The 8,354-nt window shown below is 48.6% G+C and overlaps 1 long non-coding RNA gene across 1 annotated transcript in view; it reads left to right on the top strand.

The window, feature by feature from the left end:
• Positions 1–373: 373 nt before the first annotated feature.
• The window catches only part of LOC114009282 (uncharacterized), a 75,131-nt gene continuing 67,150 nt past the window's right edge, over positions 374–8,354 (top strand). Inside the window, exons 1-2 of the long non-coding RNA XR_003550728.1 lie at positions 374–586; positions 680–779. This is a non-coding gene — a long non-coding RNA (uncharacterized LOC114009282). The remainder of the gene's footprint in view (positions 587–679; positions 780–8,354) is intronic.

The raw sequence follows: 8,354 nt of genomic DNA, 5'->3' as shown, positions 1-8,354 counted from the left end.
AGCATATTCTTGAAGTCTGGAAGATGAATAGAAAAAATGTAACCACTTAAGTCTAAAAACACAGCACAAATGCACTTAATGAACAGCATTAAAGAGATGGTGATTTCAGAGCCTGTAAGTTATTAGATCAGAGGAATATATGCAGAAGAAAGCATGCACTGAAACAGACGTTAGCAGGGCAGAGAAAACTCAAACGCCTTAAAGGAGAAGACCATGTCTCATTCTTCTCTCTCCCCTGAACTGCCTTGAAAAGAGCAAGTTTCATACACGAGCCGTGCAACATATTACAAAATTTCAGAGTGTATTTGAAATTCAAATGTACACAAGATTTATGCGTTTTGTTTTTCAGTTGGTCTCAGTTTTTCTAAGTCAAGTTTTCCCTGTGCAAGTGGTCCCTTGGGCTCCCTGTGGGGTCAGCTTCTGGGTGTCTTTGCCAGGGTCAGGAAGGCTGTTCTTCCAGGAAGGACTGCAAAGACCCTGGGAACCAGAGCAGCCCAGCTTACAAGTATGAAGAGAATGTCGGGAGAGGAAGTGGTGGCGATGAGTCAGCCTGAGTCATCTCGTTCCAATGAGAATGAAGGCAGAGGTGTGCGCCCTTTTTTTTTTTTTTTTTTTTTATCTTTTGGACATCAATGGGAATGGAGGGAAATATTTGACTGTACAGCCGCTGCTTTTTAAGTTTCAGACCAACGTTCCCAGCACGCTGCGCCTGAGCCAGTGTCTGCCTTCAGAACTTCACAGCACAGGTCCTGGAAGGTGGGGCTACCAGCTTCTCCCTGGTGAGTATGCTTCTGTCATTTCTATAATCGTTTCTGCAGTTGGCCTCTGAGTCTGAGCTGTATTTAAGGCTGTTGCATCCTGGAGTGGATCATGTGTTTGGTTCAGAAGCGGAAGATCTGTAATTTTAGCAAAGTGGCTCCCTCTGTCCCCACCCCTCTAGCGACGTGGTCTCTTGGTGGTCGATTGTGAGACTCTAGATGCTTCTGGCACTTGGTGCTGTCTTGGAAGAGACAGTGATGCTTGACTGGGAAATAGCCTCTTTCCTCTCTAGAAGCCAAAGTGAAGTTCAGAGATGGAGGTGGGTGAATTTGTGCTAAGCTGGGGGTGCTGAGGTTGGGTTAGCTTCCGCTTCATGGAGGTTTGAGGAAAGACGGCCCCTGTGCAATTTCTGGCCGTGTGGTCTGAGCTGCCCGGACTGAGTGCCCAGTTTCAGTACAAGAAATACAATAGGGAGGCTGATTTGGCTTCCTTTTCTAAACACAAGTGCATGATTCCAGGAGCTTATTTTAAGTCCTTTCATTTTCCTTAATGCTAAAAGTCACAGACTGTGGAGAATCAGAAAGGAAAGAAATATGCTGGGGGGCAGTGTGGGGTGGGCAGGGTAGAGGACGGGTAAACGTGGGGTTGAGGCCTGACTTGATCTTGATAGGTATTTCTCGAACTGTTACTATTCTGAAGAAGCTTCGCTTTACTGTCAAGTAAAATACAGGAAACATTTTTTTTTTAATGTCATTCTAGTTACTGTAAATGAAACGGTTAAAATGTCATAAATACCTTAAGATAAACAATTTTTGAATTTGCTTAAAAAGCAGCACCTCAGTAAGCAGGGCATGACGGGGAGCTTTTTCAGTACAGTCATTTGAGTGCGTGGGCTTCCTGGGTGGATAATGAGTCAGCACCGATTTCTAAAATTGGAGTGGCTCAGAGGCCATTCAACCTGCCCCTGAGCACAGCATGGGGGCTGAGCAGCCTCCCAGGAGGGTTTGGCTGTTTGGTCTTTTGTTAAAATCCACTTTGGATGACTCCCTGTGGAAGTGACAGGCGCCTGGCTTCGGTCCAGCTCCTCCGTGCTATGACTGGGGCCCCTCTGCTCGGGGGTCTGCCTCTGTGGGGAATAACACGTTTGGCTTCCTCATTGTCTGCTTTGGCTCTTGCTGATGACTTCTAGGTTCTGTTTTAAAGAAACTCATTGAGCATAGTTTGTTGAATGAAAGCTCGGGTGTTCATTAGGGACTAGGTGGCCCAGAGCTGACACTAAAGGGTATCACTCTCAGTGAGGGTGGGTGTGAGAGTGGGTCTCAGTGTGCTCTTTAAAGCTGGCATTCTGGGGGCTGGATGGTGGCCCAGCAGTAAGATATAGTGCTCCGCAAGGCTGACCCATGGGGGCAGGTTCCAGGTGACCTCCCTGAGTATGCTGGGCACATGTGTGCCCCACGACCTGGGGCTGGCTGAGGCTGGGATGGAGTGTGGCATCAAGACCCTGGAGGAGTGCTATATCTCTCTTTCCTTGAAATTAATGTCAGGAATGTGTGCATGCATGTACCAAGTCCCAGGAAGATAATGGGAGAGAAGGGATTTCTGTGTGGCCATCCTCCCAAAGGGGTGATTTCTTACTTTCCCTCTGTCTCTCTCATTCATAGAATAAATAAATAAATAAACTTCAAAAACTCCCCCCAAATTGGCATTCTGCTCGCACCCTGTAGCATGGGAAAATGTAGTCTGATTCAAATCAGAAAGCAAGATTGTAAGGAAGAAAATCTATGTGTGCTTGCTGGAGAGACAAAGCTAGATGGAGAGAAAGTGAGAAGTCACCCCCCCAGGGGACATGGCCATGCTGCAGTCTCTTTTCCTCCATTCTCCTCTTGAGACTGGGCACATACACACATGTGCCCGGCGTGAGAGTCTAGTCTGGGACTAGAACCATGGTTGGCCCTGTGGGATTCCAGTCCTTAGCCACGGCACCACCTGCTGGCCCCAAACCTTACTCTTCTTATAGATAAGATGAGAGACCTACTGAGAACATTTTTTTAAAAATGAAATAGTCCAGCAGTTCCAGAGCTCAATGCAGCCCTGCTTAGATCCATGCCCCCAGCGGGTTCTGTGTGGCCTGCTCAGAGTTGTTTTTTGTGTGTGTCCAGGTAACTATGGGAGGGGTCCAGGCTCTCCAGATCACAGGCCCTACCACACCCTGACACTGCAAAGTTTAGAAAGTGCACTCGGCAGGAAGGCTCAGAGGTCTTAATCCTGCTGTGGGAGTTTTCGAAACCTCAGGCTTCCATACTGCCACACCACCCACGTCAGAGGGCTGCTCGGAGGGATCAGTGAGTGAGCGTCTGCCCCGGGCATTGAAGGGACTCCATCGGCAGTAGCTGTCCTGGGTTCTCTCATTTACCTGGCCTCTGAAAGCATCAGGGCTCATGGCTCCTGCATCTGCCCCGTGACTTTTTCGAGAAGGATTCTGTGATTTGAATGTAGGCAGCAGTTGCGCCAAGGCTAAGAACCACAGTGCCAGCATGGGACTCTCGGCGAGACAGACTCTGGGACAGGTGTCAGGCCCTTCAAGATGGGAGACTGGGCCTGCTGGTCCCTCGTGATGAGGCCTCTTTGTAGGTGCTTGAGAAATGCTGCCTTTGTAGACAGGAGCCTGTACAAGACAACCTGCCTGAGACCATGTCCAGTGGGCCATTCACACGAATGCATGCTCTTGTCCCCATTTTGGAAGACCCACTGGGTCCCAGATGTGTGCTTATCACTGGGCCTGGGTCACTAAATCCTTCCACGAGTGCTGTTGGAACATGGTTTAGAGGTGACTGACTTTTATTCCAGACGTTGACTGTGTCCTTTCACGTAGGGTGAATGCTAGACGTCAAATCACTTCTTACCAATGGGAAGCAGACCCGCAGTGAACTTGTATTATCACTTTTGTCATCAAAAGCGAGTTCTTTAAAAAGGCTAGAAAGAAGGCCACAGGCACTCTGTTATTTTGGCTAAAAATAAATCATCTATTATCATGATGTGCCGCTTTGCCATGTTTTTTCAGCTATCAGAAGAGTTGGTGCTTGGTATAAAGGCAGACAACAGGTATGGAGAGGAACCTTCTGCGAGAGAATCTGAGGGTGTATTTTAAAAAGCCCTCTACCGGGCGTGGTGGCACCTGCCCTGTGGCAAAAACTACTGGAAGCCAGAGGATTACAGCATCGAGCCCATCTCCCTCTCTCTCTCTCTCTCTCTCTATCTCTCAGCGTGCACAATTTAAAAAAATAAATAACCATCTACTGCAAAGAGAATGCAGGGGCGTGGTGGCACCCGCCCTGTGGCAAAAACTACTGGAGGCCAGAGGATTACAGCATCGAGCCCATCTATCTCTCTCTCTCTCTCTCTCTCTCTCTCAGCATGCACAATTTAAAAAAATAAATAACCATCTACTGCAAAGAGAATGCAGGCAGTGCAGTGACTTTTGGCAGTTGCCTGGTATCCTGTTGTCATGGTGCCCATGGTGTAGGTACCGGTCTGTGGCTTGCTGGCCCTGCCTGCTTCTCTCTCCTCCTTAACGCCTGACCCTGGGCTTGCAAGGCCTCCCACTCAGAGGTGTCTGCAGGACCTCCTGAGTCTGCACCCCTGGCTGCCGTGTGGTGAGTTCACCCTGGTGCTGGAAGTTACCTAACTTCTTGGTGTCCCACCTTCCTCATTGAGAAATGAGGGTATTAATAGCACCAGCCTCGTGAGTTCTTGTGAAGAGTTTATAACTAGTACACACGTTACAGGGAAGTCAGTAACTGTTAAGTACATATTCCTGTATGTAAATATACAGGCCAAGTATATCTAGTTCAAAATTCCTGGGACCAGAAATATTTCCGATTTCTCTGCATTTTGGAATATTCGCATATACATAATGAGATGTCTTGGGGATGAGGCCCAGGTTTAAACATGAAATTCATTTACGTTTTGCATCTACCTTATACCTTTACATATATAACCTGAAGGTAATGTTATACAATATTTTTGTATTGTAGGGTTTTGATTGTGACCTGTCACATGAGGTCATATGTGGAATTTTTCATCGGTGGCATCAGGTTGGCACTCCAAAAGTTTTGCATCTTAGAGCATTTTGGATTTTGGATTTGGGGATTAAGTCATGTCCAACCTATATAAGCAGACACCTTGGGTCCCTCTGCTCTTTTGACATCCATGAAGGATTGATTCTCATGCCTCCGAAGTCAGAGCCCACCTGTGTTATCCATTACACAGCATGCTCTGCATTCACAGGAAAGCTATTTGTTCGGTAAATGGAGATTGCTCCTTGGTTCACTGTAGGAAAGCCAGGGGGTTCTAGAAGTCGTCTCACCATGCTCATGGTGGTCAACAGTTCACTCTGAGGATGGCTCCCACAGTGCTCAGCCCCAGCCGTTGGGCAGTGACTTGGCCTCTAGCCTCTTGGACTCACAGCCAGCCTGATGGGAACAGAAGGTTGGCTCGCTGCTTGGCTCACTCAGAGTCCCCAGACTCCCCAGCAGGTACTGGGCACAGCAGCTACTTCAAAAAGAGCATCAGTGACGGGTCCCTGTGCTCACTCGGCAGACGAACCAGGAAAGAGGAGACCAGGAGGTCTGTGTGTGATCCAACCAGGCGGAGGCCGCAGGTCAGCAAATCCAGAACTGCTGGCCACAGACCTGCCCCAAGGCCGGAAGCAGCTGGATTCCATCCTCACGCTTCCCATCTCAAGCCAGCGATAGCTGCCTTCTAGTTATCTAGATTCCGGCTATTTGAGAATCAGCACAGTCAATGGAGATGACTCATACTGAAAAGTATTAAATAAGATGCGTTTAAAACGAAAACCAGTGAGCATAGCCTTTCTTTGCCAGTTCCAGAGAGAATTCAAGACCGTGCTGTGTCTTGGAAGCCAAATCCTCATGCCTGTTCTGCCACCGTCCAGGAGAAGAGCCACTTTTGGTGTCCTTCTGGTGGTACTGGCGTCGCTGGTATTGGCCTGTCGAGACGAGACATCCGAGGCTTTGTATGTCTCCGCTCTGGGGTTGAGGCTTTGAAGGCTAAGGATGGTCTGCCCTGTATTGGGCAGTCATAGGTGATTTTAATGTGTGGGTTTTTCCCCTGCAACTGCCACTTGTGTCATAGCCCCTGGGTCCCCTCTTGGCCCATGTGCTGGGCGCTGGGCAGTGGTGTGCTGGGCTTGGCTCTGTCGGGTGGGAATGGGTTCCCTCCGGGTTGTGGAGGATTCTGGTTAGATCACAGAGCTGAGGCACGGGCAAGCCAACCCCAGACCAGAAGGGATTGGGCCCGCAAGAAGGTGCTGTGGGTGGGATGCTCGGCAGGCCTCAGAGGATTCCTTGTGTTTTAAAAAAGTAGATGTTGCATTTTGTGTAATCAGAAAAGCTAAGGGCGACAGCAGATCTTATCCCTTGTGGTTTTCCTGCTTATCTTTTGCTTACAGGATTGATAACCCTGCAAGTGAGGGCTTCTGTCGCAGGGGCTTTTAGCCATTCCCTCTACCTGTCCCTTTTAAAAATGTAGTATACTAAAAATATCAGAATTTTAAATGATGGCAGAAAATGTATCATTTTAGTTAGCTGTTCCCACTGGGCAAATAATTTATTTACACAATGTGATAGGGATGCGTGGGTTTTTCTCAATTTAAGCTAGATATAAAGGAAAACTTTATAAAATATCGTTGGCTCTAAAAAAACTCAGGCTTGCTTTCTCACACAGAAAAAGGATTCTGTTCCACTTCCTGTCTTGTTCCCAGACAGGAAGTGGGTTGTCCAGGAAAAGGGTCAGCAAGCATTCAATTCATCCATCTCCCTGCTCTGCTATTCTTAACATTGGATTCCTTTCTCCAAGTTGCCTTATGGTTTTGAGAAAGCTGCTGGAGCTCCAGCCATCACTTCTGGAAGTGACATAGGGAAGGAGAGGGGGCCAAAAGGTTAAGCTTCTTAGATGTCAGGCTCCTTCAAAGAGTTTCTCTAGGGACCAGCAGTTAGCGTAATGGCTGTCACTGGACTCCCACATAGTTGACCGCGGTTCGAGTCCTGGACCCGGTGGCTTAAACTCACGCCAGGTGCGTGTGCGTGCGTGCCCAAGATCCCAAGAGGAGAATGGAGGAGAAGGGATTGCGGCGTGGCCATCCCCCCTGGGGGGTGATTTCCTGCTTTCTGTCTCTCTGTCTCTCTCTATCTGTCTGGCGAGCGCATGAGCCCTATAGCAAAAACCTCTCCAAAAAAAAAAAAAAAAAAAGAGTTTCTCTAGAATCCCTAGCTAATCCTTTCTCTGCCTGTATCTTTCACTGGTCACACTATCTCCTATTGTTTTTTTTTTTTTTTTTTTTTTGGAGGATTTTTCTTGTGCACTTTCCAGGAAGACAGAAAGAGACAGAGAGACAGAATGTGAGAAATCATCCCCCCAGGGGGGAATGGCTACACTGCAATCCCTTCTCCTCCAATCTCCTCTCTGGATCTTGGGCATGCACTGCCCTGCATAAATTTTAAGCCACTGGGTCTGGGACATGAACTGTGGTCAACTACATGGAGTCCAGCGACATAACCATTATGCCATCTGCTGGTCCTCACCCTCTCTCCTTTCTAGGGAGCTAGAGGAGGGAAACAAGTCCCTGAGATGGTGCAGAGCAAGAAATGCAAAGGGGGCTGACTCAGGTCCAAGGCAGGGTAAGAGCAAATACCCTTCCCCAAACCCATCAATTCCTCAGGAGTTGCTTTGTCCCTGATCATAGCAGGGATGTCACCAATTCAGCTTCCCTGGCCTTGATCAGGCTCTGATGTGAACAGACTCCATGGCCTTGGAGCCAAACTTCCCTTAGGAATTCTAAGAGCCATTTTGCTCTTTGCTGGAAGGTAGCCTGCCTTTGAAGCCAGGTCTGGGCAGTTTCCTTCTGCAGTCCCAGGACTGGAAAGGCCTGGTCCTGACTCAGGAAGAGCTGTCTGAGAGGACGGAGTGAGTCACGCACCCAGACATAGCCGAGATTCCTGGTGTGTCTTCCTCTGTGGGGAAGGATGCCCCACTTGGACCTGATTCTATAAAGCTTCCTCCCTAGGCAGGAGGTGCTGACGAAGGTGAGGGCCACCCCTCCCTGTGCTGGCCTCCTGGGGGCACGTGTGATGGCCTGACATGATTGGGCTTGTATTTGTTTCACCGGAAAGACAAAAATAGGAGAGAACTCGTCTGCCAATTCGCCCCCACATCCCGGGGTCTAAGAGCCAGACGGTTGGTTCAGGGCCAGGCTCCTGTACTTTCGAGCAGTGTGACCATGGTGCAGAGCAGCTTCCTCAACCCCCTCATCCCAAGTGCCTCGTCTGGATGAAGTGTTGTTGTGCGAGGACCAAGGGAGGTCACAGGTGTGAAGGAGCTGGAGTAGGGCCCGGCATCAAGCGGGCACTTGGCGAGAAGAGCACTGTTCGGACTGTTCCTGTTATTATGTTGGATAAGTAAAAAATATACTTGCTAATTGCAGGAGTGAAAGAAATCCTATTTGATTATAACACAAAAATCAAATGAGTTATTTCTGTCCCTTTGAATGGCCTCCTCCATTATCCAAAGCCCTTTAA

The sequence above is a fragment of the Tupaia chinensis genome, unplaced genomic scaffold, assembly GCF_000334495.1.
Source record: "Tupaia chinensis unplaced genomic scaffold, TupChi_1.0 Scaffold000511_1, whole genome shotgun sequence".
NCBI lineage: Eukaryota > Metazoa > Chordata > Mammalia > Scandentia > Tupaiidae > Tupaia > Tupaia belangeri.
This window is presented reverse-complemented; position numbering and strand designations above follow the sequence as displayed.